The sequence below is a fragment of the Cetorhinus maximus genome, chromosome 18, assembly GCF_964194155.1.
Source record: "Cetorhinus maximus chromosome 18, sCetMax3.hap1.1, whole genome shotgun sequence".
NCBI lineage: Eukaryota > Metazoa > Chordata > Chondrichthyes > Lamniformes > Cetorhinidae > Cetorhinus > Cetorhinus maximus.
Window position 1 is genome coordinate 74,110,049 of NC_135896.1, and position 16,435 is coordinate 74,126,483.

General features: G+C 44.9%; 1 protein-coding gene across 6 annotated transcripts in view; it reads left to right on the plus strand.

Annotated features, from left to right (window-relative positions):
- Positions 1-4,194: 4,194 nt before the first annotated feature.
- The window catches only part of mideasb (mitotic deacetylase associated SANT domain protein b), an 82,746-nt gene continuing 70,505 nt past the window's right edge, over positions 4,195-16,435 (plus strand). For 2 of the 6 annotated variants that reach the window (XM_078562948.1, XM_078562954.1), the window contains exon 1: positions 4,195-4,438. The gene's annotated coding sequence lies outside the window, so the exon portion shown is untranslated. Of the gene's footprint in view, positions 4,439-4,458; positions 4,569-5,007; positions 5,138-5,170; positions 5,390-16,435 lie in introns of those variants that run through there. The other 4 variants (XM_078562950.1, XM_078562951.1, XM_078562949.1 and 1 more) reach the window with 4 other exon arrangements.

The following is a 16,435-nucleotide window of genomic DNA, read 5'->3' on the forward strand; positions in this document are numbered from 1 at the left end:
AGAAAGAGAGATGGACAGTCAGAGAGGCTCAGGAAGTGAATTTCAGAGCTCAAGGGCCTTAGCAACTGAAGGCATGGCCACCAATGGTGGAGAAATTAAAATCGGGGATGCAGAAGAGGCCAGAAATGGAGGAGCACAGATATCTCAGAACATTGTGGGGACTGGCAGAGATTACAGAGACTGAGTGTTGAGACCATGGAGATTTGGAAACAAGGACGAGAATCTTAAAATTAACTGGGATGGGTCAGTGAGCATAGGGGTGATACGCGAACACTACTTGGTGCAAGTTAGGACATGGGCAGCAGAGTTCTGGATGACCTCAAGTTTACAAAAGGTAGCATGTGGGAGACCAGCTAGCAATGCATTAGAATAGTCAAGTACAGATGTAACAAAGGCTTGGGTGAGGGTTTCAGCAGCAGAAGAGCTGAAGAAGCTGCAGGGTTGGGTGACTTATGTAGATGGAAATAGGCGGTCTTAGTGATAGTGTAAATATGTGGTTGAAAGCTCATCTCGGGGTCAAATATGACAGCAAGGTTGCAGTCTGGTTCAGTCACAACCAGCAACATGGAGAGGGATGGAATCAATGACTGGGAAATGGAGTTTGGGTGGGGTCTTAAGACAATGGCTTCGATCTTCCCAATATTTATTCCCAGAATTCAGGCCAGAGATATTAGATGGTCAATTTGCAACCACAATCCACTAAATTCAATTTGCGTATAATTAATTCACTTAAGGCCCGCACCATCTAATACAATCATATTTTCCCACACCCCCAAAAAGTCACACAAATAAAGTTTTATTCACCAGCCCCAGAAAAGCGGTGAGAAAATAAAGATACCCCCATGTGTAGGGATTCAGACCATCCACCTACTGTAAATTGCCTTTAAGGGATTGCAGCATGACATGACTCCCTTCTCTCTCCCCTTGTCCAGTCCCTTCCCACGTACATCCGTGATTCCTCTGACACCTTACGTCACATCAACAATTTCCAGTTCCCTGGCCCCAACCGCCTCCTCTTCACCATGGACATCCAATCCCTCTACACCTCCATCCCCCACCAGGATGGTCTGAGGGCTCTCTGCTTCTTCCTCTAACAGAGGCCCGAACAATCCCCATCCACCACTACTCTCCTCCGTCTGGCTGAACTTGTTCTCACACTGAACAATTTCTCCTTTAACTCCTCTCACTTCCTCCAAATAAAAGGTGTGGCTATGGGTACCCGCATGGGCCCCAGCTATGCTTGTCTCTTTATGGGGTATGTGGAACATTCCTTGTCCCAGTCCTACTCCGGCCCCCTCCCACAACTCTTTCTCCGGTACATCGATGACTGCTTTAGTGCTGCTTCATGCTCTCGTCAGGACCTGGAAAAATTTATTAATTTTGCTTCCAATCTCCACTCCTCCATCATTTTCACATGGTCCATCTCTGACACTTCCCTTCCCTTCCTTGACCTCTCTGTCTCAATTTCTGGTGATAGACTGTCCACCAATATCCATTACAAGCCTACCGACTCCCACAGTTACCTCGACTACAGCTCCTCACACCCCGTTTCCTGTAAGGACTCCATCCAATTCTCTCAGTTCCTTCGCCTCTGTCATATCTGTTCTGATGATGCTACTTTCAAAAACAGTTCCTCTGACACGTCCTCCTTCTTCCTTAACCGAAGTTTTCCACCCACGGTCGTTGACAGGGCCCTCAACCGTGTCCGGCCCATCTCCCGCGCATCCGCCCTCACGCCTTCTCCTCCCTCCCAGAAACGTGATAGGGTCCCCTTTGTCCTCACTTATCACCCCACCAGCCCCGCATTCAAAGGATCATCCTCCGCCATTTCCGCCAACTCCAGTATGATGCCACCACCAAACACATCTTCCCTTCACCCTCCCGGCGGCATTCCGTAGGGATCATTCCCTCCGTGACACCCTGGTCCACTCCTCCATCACCCCCTACTCCTCCTCCCATGGCACCTCCCCATGCAAACGCAGAAGATGCAATGCCTGCCCCTTCACTTCCTCTCTCCTCACCGTCCAAGGGCCCAAACACTCCTTTCAAGTGAAGCAGCATTTCACTTGCACTTCCCTCAACTTAGTCTACTGCATTCGTTGCTCCCAATGCGGTTTCCTCTACATTGGAGAGACCAAACGCAGACTGGGTGACCGCTTTGCAGAACACCTTCGGTCTGTCCGCAAGCATGACCCAGACCTCCCTGTCACTTGTCATTTCAACACTCCACCCTGCTCTCTTGCCCACATGTCTGTCCTTGGCTTGCTGCATTGTTCCAGTGAAGCTCAGCGCAAACTGGAGGAACAGCACCTCATCTTCCGACTAGGCACTTTACAGCCTTCCGTACTGAATATTGAGTTCAACAATTTTAGATCTTGAACACTCTCCTCCATCCCCATCCCCTTCCCATTTCTTCCCCCTCCTTTTTGTTTTTTCCAATAATTTATATTGATTTTTTTCTTTTCCCACCTATCTCCATTATTTTTAAATGTATTTCCACCATTGTTTATTTCTATCTTTTAGTATTCCCCCACCCCCACTAGAGCTATCTGTACCTTATCTGTCCTGTCTTATACTCTTAATTAGCACATTCCTTTAGATAATATCACCACCTTCAACACCTCTTTGTTCTTTTGTCTGTGACATCTTTTGGTTATCTCCACCTATCACTGGCTGCTTGTCTCAACAACTCCGCCCCCCCCCCCCTTAAACCAGCTTATATTTCACCCCTTTCCTAATTTTACTTAGTTCTGTTGAAGGGTCATGAGGACTCGAAACGTCAGCTGTACTCTTCTCCGCCGATGCTGCCAGACCTGCTGAGTTTTTCCAGGTATTTTTGTTTCTGTTTTTGTTTTGGATTTCCAGCATCTGCAGTTTTTTGTTTTTAGCACTAGAAATGAAGTGTGTCATGCCATCCAGTTTTAGTTTCACTTTTGCTTTTCAGCAGAGCACACACACAGCTCTGTACTCTATACTCTGATCTCTTCAAGCTTCTTATCCATGTATATCTGTTTTCATGTGCCTAGTCTCAATAAATGAACCCACAACATGTTTATCCAATCCCTTATGAGTGATTGGTGCCTTTATAACGTTATAAGAACACACAACCACCATCACCAAAAACCAATTTTGAAAGCAATGTCATTGATGGCCAATCCCTAACAGGAAACACAGGGTGTACAACAAATGCTGTCCTACTGGTTAGTGCAGTGCCACCTAGGCAGATCCATTTTATTAGCTATGTCTGTATGCTATTGAAAACAAAAGTGCAATGGCATAAAAAGGCAATTAGAGTGTGGCACGCCTGTGCATTTTAGACTGGAAATCCCTTACAATATGTGTTCGTCATAATCGTGAGCTGAACTAAAACTCCCCCTTTGAGAGTCCACACGTTCCCAGTCCATGGAGGAAGCAAACAAACCAAATAAAGCACAACAAGCCTTTTAAAGGAGAAATATACAGAGCATTGCCCCGGGTTCTCACGGGGCAGACCTGCAATTTCTGCCCAGTTCTAACGAAGAATCATCGACCTGAAATGCTAACTGTCTCTCGCTTCACATGTGCTGCCAGGCCTGCCGAGTATTTCCAATATTTCCAATACTGCAGTCCTATAATTAAAACTCGTTATGTATCGAGAGAGAGAGAGAGACAGGCAGATAAACACAAGCAGCAGCTGCAATCTCAATGCAACCGACAGGTCGCGTCCTGCTGTCAGTATTTCCATTGGAATTATCCCCTCCCCCGTTTAAAAGAAGTTATCCCCACGCTGTCTTCCCTCAAGTGATTTTTGCAATCGTTCCAACCAAAACATGACGATTTTCTAGCGTTGTTATTGATGTGCGACTTGTCCTAAGAAACCCCGTGGAAATTCAAACCCAGTGCAGCTGAAAGTAACAAATATGAAATTTCAAGCTTGGTGTAATAAACGCCATGAAATTTCAAACCCAGTGCAACGTTATGTAACAAAGCCCCGTGCAACTTCAAACCCCGCTGAATCTAAGCCAACAAGTACCATGCAGGGTATTAGGCAGTCACGCCGCCATACCAATGCAGCAATTTACGATTTCAGCCTTTTATGAAACGTGGGCAAGTCCGAGTTGTGAAATAGCAAACTGCAGCTCCCTCGAGACAAATCTGCGTGAGCCAATGCAAACAGCCCAGAAAATAGTCCTTTATTTTTAGTTGTGGAGAGGATAGAGATACAGTTGCGGGGCGAAAATAAGATGCACTAAATCAAGGAGAACAAAAAAATTAAAGCAACAAGCGAAATCTCATAGACGGCGATGATGATTTGCTGACAGGCTGGGTCCTGACGTCACTAAATAACTTTTATTAAGACGTAGTTTCTTAACTAGGAAGTGAGCCATCACTGTTTGCAGGAGAACTTCTGGATTAAGAAACTTCTGGCGATTTGCAGGGAACGCTGGCGCCCATGTGTGTAAGTTGCGGAAGTTTGATTTTTGAAGCCTTCTCCCTGGACACTGAGTGATGCCAATTTTTACTGGCACGGATTGATTTGGGTGTTTCACTTTGGGTCAGTTTCATCGGGCTGAAACTGACGCGAGCAGGTGAGCCCCACGTCTGCAGATCCAAGTTGGGATTGTTTGGGCGGGGTGGTAAAATAATTGCTTAACATTTCATCGTAGATAATCCCTTCCCCTTATTCTAGTAAATTTCAACCCTAGGCATGTACTGGGTTAAAAAAATGTTTGCAAAAAAAAAGCTAGGCTGTATAAGTTTTGTTGGTTAAAATGACATGCAGTCATGTTTTATGTAAAAGCAAGATGATTGTAGTTTCTGTAGCAGAAATCCTGAACGCTTTCATTTTCAACATGTCGCTTTTGCTGTTTCATTTAACCGTACCAAACTCGTTCTTCCTGTTAGGGTGTAAGGGCAGGAGAACCCGTGCAAGTCACCGAGCGGAAAGTCCCGGTGCACTTACGGGATTTAAAGGGGCTCTGTGCCATAGTTTTTTTTTTGTCGGCAGCAGGAAGTAAAGATCATTTGTACTTGGGAGTTGTGGGAGGAATCTGGTCTTCTTGTTGCATTGATCAGCACGCAAAAGAGCTGGGTGGGGGTAGATTAATTTGGAGAAACAGGCACTGAGTGCAAGGAGCTTGTATTGTGTTGTGGACAGGTATTGTGCAATTGTCATGTCGCTTTCCCCCAGAGCCCAGAAGGAACCTTGCAGTTGTGTTTGCTCAGCCCTCGATGAGGTAAACTCTATGACTCAGCCTGTCAGCCTGCAAGCTCACCACAGCATTGCGATGGTAAGAGGCGGATGCAGCGACTATCTGAGGGGGCTGGTGGCATTTCCAAAGTATTATTCAGCTGGGAGGGAAGACTGCATGCAGCCGATGCGTAGCTCTGGGTTGCACACAGGTAACAGGTAACGAGCTCCCACTGAGGATCAATGCATCTTCAGCTATAGCTTGTAAAAGCAAATTTTGATCCACACAACATTGGTATTATCCGAGTAGCTTCTCGCCTTGCTATTTTAAGTAAACTGGAACGATTACATCACTCAGGTATATTTTATGATATAATGCATTGGTTTTAATGTACGGAGTAATATTGCTTTAAATAATGTGCTGTAACCTTCGCCTAAAATGGCAATTGACACCATCATATCAAAAAGCAGAGCCACGTTTTAAGTGAGCTCGAATCCACCTGATGAGCTGAGCTGGCGTATTCGTGCACCCAAGTTACCCAGAGCCTTTGCCACTACGGGTAGTTTGAACCACCCTCATTCCCTTTTACAAGCAACACCCCCGCACTTCATCAATGCCCTTTTACACACAGACAAAGCTCTTTCTGGGCTCACGGTACAGTTGCATGTGGGTGGCTGCATTCGTGTTGAACGTGGTATTGAGATTTTAATTGGGGGGGTGGGGGGGAGGGAGCGGAGGAAGTGGTTTCTATGTGTTGCATTGCAAAATAAAAAAAGTTCCCTGCTGTGATGCAGGCGCGTTAATACCGCGCAGAATTAATATTAAAATCTGTGTGCGCTGCTGTTTTGCTTTTTCTCGATGCTGCATTATTTTGTTGAAGGATTTGGTGTATTTAGGTCAGTGCAAGGAGGGAGAGTCTTAACACTGGGGAACTAGTTGCAGTGTGGTTTACAACTTCCTCTTGTGTCGGGCTGGATCACGTGGAGTTTGCTTCTGTCTTGTTTATTTATTTAAACTCCATTGTAATCGAGCATCACAACAGTGCGGCCACTCTGGCACGCGGGTGCTTATTTGTCCTGTCATGGGATGCGAGTGTTGCTGCCAAGTCCAGTATGCATCCCTAATTGTCCTTGAACCGAGTGAATCGCTCGGCCATTTCAGAGGGGCAGTTAAGAGTCATCCACATTGCTGTGGGTCTGGAGTCACATGTAGGCCAAGCCAGGTAAGGATGGTAGATTTCCTTCCCTAAAGGACATTAGTGAACCAGATAAAAACAAAAAGCTAAAAGCTACTGCGGATGCTGGAAATCCAAAACAAAAACAGAATTACCTGGAAAAACTCAGCAGGTCTGGCAGCATCGGTGGAGAAGAAATCAGTTAACGTTTCGGGTCTTCGTGACCCTTCGGCAGAACTGAGTATAGTTAGGAGAAAAGTGAAATATATTTCACTTTTCTCCTAACTATACTCAGTTCTGCCGAAGGGTCATGAAGACCCGAAACGTTAACTGATTTCTTCTCCATTAGTGAACCAGCTGGCTTGTTACGACAATCACTGATAGTTTCATGGTCACCATTACTGAGATTAGTTTTCAATTCCAAATTTTATTAATTGAATTTAAATTCCACCAGCTGCCATGGTGGGATTTGAACCTGTGTCCACAGAGCATTACCCTGGGCTTTTGGAGAACCAGTTCAGTGATATCACCACTATGCAACCATTGCCTATAATACATGTGGTGTCCCCACCTTGACACAGTGCTGCCCACCCTAGAACAAAAGTATGCCCAGTGCCGTCCGTCCCAGTTTAATGTATCGACTGAAAGACAGCATCTCGCACACGCAGCACATCCTCACCACAGCACCAAATTTTAGGCCTGGCTTTAATAGAAATACAGTATTTGTTATCCTTATACCAATTACAAAACACTCTTTAGCCCTGGTAGTTGGATTTTGCTCTGATCCAAAGCAGAATGGATGCTGCTGTACTGTCAGCTGTAGGGGTTGTCAATGGAATGAATTTGGCACAGTTTGGTATTGAAATGGCAATTTAGATAATTGGCAAAAGAACTTGAGAATAGGAAAACACCAATTTACGCAGCGTATCACTATGATCTGGAATATATTGCCCGAAAAGGTGGTGGAAGCAGATTCAACAGCAACTACCAAAAGGAATTGGGTAAATTCTTTGAAGGAGAGAGATTTGCATAGCTATGGGAAGCGACCAGGGGTTGAGGCTAATTGGTAGCTCTTCTAACTGGTCAGCACAGGCAAAGTGAACTAAATGATCTTCTGTGCTGTAACATCCAATGATTTGGATAAAACAAAACCCTAGAGTTCCTTATTGGATTTATTAGTGGCTCTTTTATATGACAGGCCCCTAGTTTTAGTCTTTCTCACAAGTGGAAAAATATTTTTTACGTCAACCCTAAAGCTCTTTCATAATTCAGGTCACTCCTCAGCCTTCTCTTATCTAGAGGAAGGAGTCTCAGTCTGTTCAGCCTTCGTTGATAAATATATCCTTTCACTTCTGCTGCCACCCATGTGAATCTTTTCTGCACCTCCTCCAGTGCCGCTATTTTTTTACAATGTAGAGAGCAGAACTGTGCACAGTATTCCAAGTGTGGTCAAACCAAGGTACAATGCAAGTTTATCATAACTTCTCTGTAATAAGTCAAGAGTGTAAACATCAGCTGTATGAATGCATCTGGCCTTTCTGATGCAGGAGCTGGAAGAGTAACTCATTCCTGTTTTGTACTCTAGGCTCAGAAGCAAGTACTGGCAGCATTAGTGTAATAGTTGGTCAGCCTAAATGCAATGTAACTGTAATAGATACATGTGGACAGAATCGCATAAGCCGCTTAAAAGGGTTATCTAGTGTTGAAGTATTTCACTGTGTCATACTGCTTTATCACGTCTGTCTCTCTTTCTGCTGCTCCACATTTTCATGAGATGTGCTTGTTCTTTACACAAAGGCAGTAGTGAGGCTTTTCTGAATAGGCCTTTGGTTTTGCCGTTTGACTGGGTTCTCACTGTACTTGCTTGATGGGAAGATTATTCAATTTCTCAAGTCACATATACTGAGGAAGCATTGCACACTCGTGGGTGTTGTCTTTTTGGATGAGAACTTAAACTGAGGCCCCATCTACCTCTCAGTTGAACTTAAGTGACCCCATGTGGCACTATATGTAGAGCAGGGGAGTTCGCCCCGGTGTTCTGGATAATATTTATCCCTCGACCAACATCACTGAGACAGATTATTCACTCATTTATCACATTGCTGTTGGTGGGAGCTTGCTGTGTGCAAATTGGCTGCCATGTTTCCTACAATACAACAGTGACCGCACTTCAGATGTATTTTATTGGCTGTAAAGTGCATTGGGATGTCTTGAGATTGTGAAAGGTTCTATATAATTGTATGTTCCTTTTTTTTTGGAGATGTATGGCCTCTGCTGCTGTGACCATGTGAGTCGAGATTTAGTGGTCACGCTCTCTTACCTTTTGAACCACAGGTTGGAGGTTCAAGCCCCATCCCAGGACCTGATCCCTGAAATTCCATTAGGCTTCTAATGGCACCTTACTGAAAGTTTGGCAGAAGACTGGCAGAAAGAAAGGGCACTTGATCATGTTTTTATAAGTTTCTAGAGATGGTCTGTGAACTTTTCTTTATTCCTTACAATGACTTGTTAGGGGACTTCTGCCAGCACATCCCCTTCCTGGCTCTGAATGGGGTTTTTGTGTATCACTGGTGCCCAGCGAGGTCAGGTGAAGGAGGAGTTAAGATTGCCAAGGCTTCATTTCTGGATCAACAGGCAAATTTCTAACTTAACACGGTTACTTACCTGCTCAAAAACTGGCCTAGAGTTAAACATCAGGCCTTGTGTCAATTCACAGAGGAGAATAGTAGTGCTGGCAGCTCGCCAAATTACCTTGGGTTCTCCAGTAATTAAAAATCAATCTTCTGGCTACTGTGAGCAGCCCAGGAGAAAAAAAATGATGAATTTTTTAATGTATTTTTGTCATTTTCTTTGAATATTTTTACTTATTATGTATAAAAATATAGGGAACCTTTTTCAAAAGGCTCTTTTAAGTTGGAGTGGTTGGAGGCAAGAGGTCATGTGATAAATACATCTTCAGGTATACACCCATCCAGTGTTGACAACCCTCTGTAGGAGTGCAAGGCTATTTTTGTTGCATTGTTTTAAATTTAATTTCAGTCTTTAAGTACTAATCTTTGTTTATGCTTGCTCTGATAGTCTTAGCCATGGCTCGGCGGGTAACACACTGTCCCTCATGAGTCAAAAGGTTGTGGCTTTAGTGTTACTCCAGACACTTGAGGAGAACAATCTAAGCTGAACTTCCCAGTGCAGTACTGGGGGAGTACTGCAATGTTGATGGTTCCCACTTTCAAGTGAGGTGTTAAACCAAGACCCCCAACTGTCCTCTCAGGTGGACCTAAGAGTTGGCATGGCACGATTTTGAAGAGCAGCAGGGTAAATTTCCCCCCTCACCCCCACCTCCAGTGTCCTCATCCCTCAACCAACATCACTAGTATCAGATGATCTAGTCATATTGTTCTTTGTTTGTGGGAGTTGGCTACATGTGTGACTGCACTTTAGGAAGTATTATATTGGCTGTAAAATACTTTGGGACACCTGAGGTTGTGAAAGGAGGTATAAATATGTCTTTTTTTGGTTGCTCTTAGGAAGTCAAGCTGGAGCACAATTGTGATATTTAGCTGCCGTGTGTGGAGTTGTTTAACTGGCCCATCGCTATAAGGCTATTGCTCAGGACCTTGTTGTAAAAGGTCACATCCTGATGTCAATCAGAGATTAATTCCTGTTGTTGAGGGAAATTTGTTTAGGTTGGCAATTCCTTATAAATCTGGAGTGCAGCTCAGGTTAGCAATGTCAAAAGGCTCTATTTATAGATTTTTTTTGTTTTTAAGGTTGTTTGTTAGTAACTTGTAGACTATCGAGCCTATTGCATCATTCAATTAGCATGCCTGATCTGTGCCTCAATTCCGTTTACCCACCTTTTGCTCCACATCCATTGCTAAACTTACCCAACATCGATCGACTGCAGTCTTGAAAACTCTAGTTGACCCTCAGTGCACGCAGCTTTTTGGGGAGAGAGTTTATGATTTCCACTGCCTATTGTGTGAATAAGTGCTTCCTGATTTCATGCCTGAATATCCTAACTCGAATTTTACGCTAATGAAAAAGAAGGAATGTCAGACTTACCCTTACATAGCACTATACCACCTTCCTTGGAAATGTTTTAAATGCATTTCACACAAATCTCATTGCATTGAAAGGTAGGCAAATGTGAGTGATCTTCTTATGCACAGCAAGGCCTTACAAACAACAGTTAATCAGTTTTAATTTGGGTGGTAGTTGAGAGACAGATACAAAGTACTGAGGAATAGTTACATCCACTCAACCAATTGGAACAGGCAGGCTAGGCCTTGGTTTCATTGTTTCATTGGAAACGTGGTGGTACTTGCCAATGCTGCAATCCCTAAGTACTGAACTGTTAGACAAGATTACATACTAAATTCCAAAATTGAAGTCACATCCTTCTGGCTTACCAACTGAACCATCTATTAGCAGCTCTAAATATGGCATGTACAAGTGAGACACTTGCATGTGTGATACCTGGAGGTGGCTAGATGCAAGACAAATGCAGATCTCCAGTGGCCTTGCTCATGCATCATGTGATTAGCACTGGCCTAAGGATGGGGCATTGCACCATGTATTGTACAATATTATTCTGCTGCTAAGGTGACAACTGTCCCTCTCTTGAGGATGCAAGCCCTTAATTGCAGCAAAAACATCAACTTTGTACTGGTATAGTGCCTCTAATGTAATAAAATGTCCCAAAAGTGCTTCACAAGAGCATTAAAAAGCATATAAAGCTCATAAGGAAATATTCAGGTAGATGACCAAAAGCATTGTAAAAGTTAGGCTTTAAGGAGTGTCTTAAAGGCTAGAGAGGGAATTCCAGAGTTTAAGGCCTAGGCAGCTGACGGCTTGGTGGTCAGTGGTTGGACAATTAAAATCCAGGATGCTCAAGAGACCAGATTTAGATGAGTGCAGATATCTCGGAGGGTGGTGGGGCTGGTGGAGATTACAGAGATAGGGAGGGGGGCGAGGCCATGGAGGGAATTGAAAACGAAGAATAGAATTTTAAAATCGAGGCGTTGCTTAACCAGGAGCCAACGTAGGTCAGTGAGCACAGGAGTGGATGAGTGAACATGACTTGGTGCAAGTAAGGCAATAAGTAAACAACCTGAGGTTATTCTGAGTTTAGCTGGTGTTTGGTGAGTCAACTTTACAAATTTGAAGATGTCTGTCAGTTTCAAGCTGAATTTCAGGAGGACCTAGTCTGTTACTATTGCTTTGCATCTGTAACAAGCATCTATGACATGTACTTTTTTTAGATATTACTAATGGTATTTACTCATTGGATTATCTACTGTTTTACAATGACAGGAGTGTTATACCATGTCATGCATGATTTATTATTTTGCCACTGAGGTTGCACTATGTCCCTTTAAGGCCATTCAGTGAAAAGAGGCAGAGGCTACTCAGAGTTCAGTTGTTGCTTTGTCAGGAAGCTTCACAGCTTCGAATCTGCTTGTCTGTTTCAAGGTGGAATTCAGAAGTGTGGGTCAGCAGCACCCAGCATTACAAGATGCATGTGTAACATTATGTAATGCCTGTGATCTCTTGTGGTTGGTTCACAGTGAGATGGAAGATGCTTTGTTTTATTGTACAATATGTTGTCAGTGGCTCACTGACTCATGATGAGTGACAGGAGAAACTGTCTTTTTATAGCACAATATTGTGGAAATGTTTGTGGTACTTCTGGCTTTGCGTTACCCAGATATGTTGCCATTTGCAGGGAAACCGTACATCAGTGGCCTGAGTGATTATTACATATTTGTTTAACTATGCAGTTAACTTTATCTTTTTACATAGTTAAGAGGCAGATGGCAGGTTAGATAGGATTGCAGGCCTTGGGTTTAGCGGCACTGGGTAATCTTGAGTGGATGATGCTGGGATGAAGACCATTGGAGAGGTGAGGTGGGTCTGGGAGTACTGGGGTCTTGGGATTGAGGAGGTGAGTTGTTGAGTCTCAGATTACCAGAGAGGGGGACTGGGCAGATCCAACAGAGGGCGCTAGTGAGAAGTGACTGAAGCATTCTGGGAGAAGTCATTGCAGCCACCGCGACTCAGGAGGGAATAGAGGAGAAGGATTCTTGCACTCAACAGGAGGAAGGGCATCCGACAGAGGGCGCTAGTGAGAAGTGACTGAAGCATTCTGGGAGAAGTCATCGCAGCCACCATGACTCAGGAGGGAATTGAGGAGGACCCATTGTCAAAGAACAGAATAGCCCCAAACATTACATTGCTGTAGTGTTTCCATCCTTCCCTCCTCCTCAAACATGTCCCACTCCTGGAAACCAAGAACTGTAATTGTACTCCTCAAACCTAAAAAAAAAAGAGAGGAAGAGGCAGTGCCTTCAGGAGTGCACCAGACGTGCCTTCTGAAAGTGGATTTTAAAGAAAAAGCAGCTGATTGGTGAGTAAATCCTGGGAGCAGACTCAGAGGGAGGAGCATCGGAGCGGTGAGTATAAATCTAGCTTACCTCGGGGATTCGCGGCCTTGTCTCCAGGGAGCAGACTCGGAGGGAGGAGCACTGGAGCGGTGACCTCGGGGCACAGAGTAACTGAAGCCAAAACTGAAAAAGTGGCATCACAGGAAAGCTGTGACCTGATTGGTTGGTAGGAAATCTGCACCAAATTTGAAAAAAAAACTGCAAAGCTAATTAATTAATTATCTAAGTAGAGATGGCTGGGCAGGTGATGTGCTGTAGCTGTATGATGTGGGAGCTGGCAGATCCCATTGTGAGCCACAGTGACCACATCTGCAGCAAGTGTTGGTTGCTGGAGGAACTCCAGCTCAGAATTGATGAGCTGGAGTCTGAGCTCCAGACGCTGCAGCACATCTGGGAGGGGGAGAGTTACCTGGATGCTTTGTATCAGGAGGCGGTCACACCCGGTAGATTAAGTACCTCAAGTTCGGCCAGCGGTCAGGGTCAGCAGGGTGTGACTGCAAGTGAGGCAGGTAGAGGGATCCTGTGTTCAGGAACAGAGGAGCCTCAGCTCTTGACCTTGTCCAACAGGTACGAGGTACTTGCTTCCTGTGTGGATGAGGAAGAGGGCTGTAGGGAGAATGAGCCAGCTGACCATGGCACCGTGGCACAGGAGGCCATTCAAGAGGGGGGAGCAAAAAGTGGTAGTTGTAGGGGATTCTATAATTAGGGGAATTGATAGCTTCCTTTGTAAGCAGGATCGAGAGTCCCGCATGGTATGTTGCCTGCCCGGTGCCAGGGTGAGGGACATCTCTGACTGACTTGAAAGGATATTGAAGAGGGAGGGGGAGGATCCAGTTGTTGTGGTTCACGTCGGGACGAATAACATAGATAAGACTAGGAAAGAGGACCTGTTTGGGGATTATCAGGAACTAGGAACTAAATTAAAGAACAGGTCCTCGAGGGTTATAATCTCCGGATTACTACCCGAGCCATGTACAAATTGGCATAGGGACACGAGAATAAGGGAAGTAAACACGTGGCTAAAGGAGTGGTGCGGGAAAGAGGGGTTCCATTTCGTGGGGCACTGGCATCAGTATTGGAACAGGAGGGATCTGTACTGTTGGGACGGTCTCCACCTGAACCGATCTGGGACCAATGTTCTAGCGAAAAGGGTAAATAGGGTGGTCAACAGGACTTTAAACTAGAAAGTGGGGGGAGAGGGAAGGGTAAAACTCCCAGAAGTATGACTAATGGGAAACAAAGCAGCAGGTTAGCGTGTGGGGGGGTGGATTCAACTTCATGGAAAATTATGAAAAAACTGAAAAGAAAGGAGAGCCCAGGAGAGCCTATTAAAGTCTCCAGAACACAAAATAGGACAGAGTGTTTGGAAAGGTCTAGGAATCTAACTTCAAGCACATCAGATAAAGGGACGACAATGAGATAGGGACGGGAAATACAGGACTGAAGGTGTTGTATCTGAATGCACGCAGTATACGAAATAAGGTAAATGAGCTTGTGGTGCAGATTGAGATTGGCAGGTATGATGTGGTGGGCATCACGGAGACATGGCTGCAAGGGGATCAGGACTGGGGGCTAAATATCCAAGCACATACATCCTATCGAAAAGATAGGCAGGTTGGCAGAGGGGGTGGGGTTGCTTTGTTAGTAAGAAATGAAATTAAATCAATAGCAAGAAACGACATAGGGTCAGATGATGTAGAATCTGTGTGGGTAGAGTTGAGGAACCGCAAAGGTAAAAAAACCATAACAAAAACAGAATTACCTGGAAAAACTCAGCAGGTCTGGCAGCATCGGCGGAGAAGAAATCAGTTAACGTTTCGAGCCTTCAAAAAAACCATAATGGGAGTTATGTACAGGCCTCCGAACAGTAGTCAGGATGTGGGGCACAAGATACACCAGGAGATAGAAAAGGTGTGTAAGAAAAGCAAGGTTACAGTGATCATGGGGGATTTCAATATGCAGGTAGACTGGGAAAATCAGGTTGGTAGTGGATCCCAAGAAATGGAATTTGCGGAATGTCTACGAGATGGCTTTTTGGAGCAGCTTGTGGTGGAGCCCACTAGGGAACAGGCAATTCTAGATTTAGTGATGTGTAATGAGGCAGATTTGATAAGGGAGCTTAAGGTGAAGGAACCCTTAGGAGGAAGTGACCATTAATATGATAGAATTTACCCTGCAATTTGAGAGGAAAAAGCTGGAATCAGATGTAACGGTATTACAGTTGAATAAAGGCAATTACAGAGGCATGAGGGAGGAGCTGGCCAGAATTGACTGGGAGATGAGCCTAGCAGGAAAGACAATGGAACAGCAATGGCAGGAGTTTCTGGGAGTAATTTGGGAGACACAGCAAAAATTCATCCCTAGGAAGAAGAAGCATACTAAAGGGAGGACGAGGCAACCATGGCTGACGAGGGAAGTCAGGGACAGCATAAAAGCTAAAGAGAAAGCATACAATGCGGCGAAGAGCAGTGGGAAACCAGGGGATTGGGAAGCCTACAAAGACCAACAGAGGACAACTAAAAAAGAAATAAGGAGGGAGAAGATTAAATATGAGGACAAACTAGCCAGTAATATAAAAGAAGATTGCAAGAGTTTTTTTAGATATATAAAGGGTAAGAGAGAGGTAAAAGTGGACATTGGGCCGCTGGAAAATGACGCTGGAGAAGTAGTAGTGGGGAACAAAGAAATGGCGGAGGAACTGAATAGGTACTTTCTTCAGCCTTCACAGTGGAAGACACGAGTGACATCCTCAAAAGTTCAAGAGAGTCGGGGGGCATAGGTGAGTATGGTGGCCATTACCAAGGAGAAGGTGCTAGGAAAACTGAAAGGTCTGAAGGTGGATCACCTGGACCAGATGGATTACACCCCAGAGTTCTGAAGGAAATAGCTGAAGCGATAGTGGAGGCGTTAGTGGTGATCTTTCAGGAATCACTGGAGTCAGGGAGGGTCCCAGAGGACTGGAAAATAGCTAATGTAACCCCCCTGTTTAAGAAGGGAGTGAGGCAAAAGACGTGAAATTACAGGTCGATTAGCCTGACCTCGGTCGTTGGTAAGATTTCATTATTAAGGATGAGATTTCAGAATACTTGGAAGTGCATGGTAAAATAGTGCAAAGTCAGCATGGTTTCATCAAGGGGAGGTCATGCCTGACAAATCTGTTAGAATTCTTTGAGGAGGTAACGAGTAGGTTAGACAAAGGAGAGCCAATGGATGTTATCTACTTGGACTTCCAGAAGGCCTTTGACAAGGTGCCACACAGGAGGCTGCTCAGTAAGATAAGAGCCCATGGTGTTAGAGGCAAGGTACTAGCATGGATAGAAGACTGGCTGTCTGGCAGGAGGCAGAGAGTGGGGATAAGGGGGTCCTTCTCAGGATGGCGGCCGGTGACTAGTGGAGTTCCGCAGGGGTCAGTGTTGGGACCACAGCTTTTCACTTTATACATTAATGATCTAGATGAAGGAACTGAGGGCATCCTGGCTAAGTTTGCAGATGATACAAAGATAGGTGGAGGGACAGGTAGTATTGAGGAGGTGGGGAGGCTGCAGAAGGATTTGGACAGGTTAGGAGAATGGGCAAAGAAGTGGCAGATGGAATACAACGTGGGGAAGTGTGAGGTCATGCACTTTGGTAGGAAGAATAGAGGC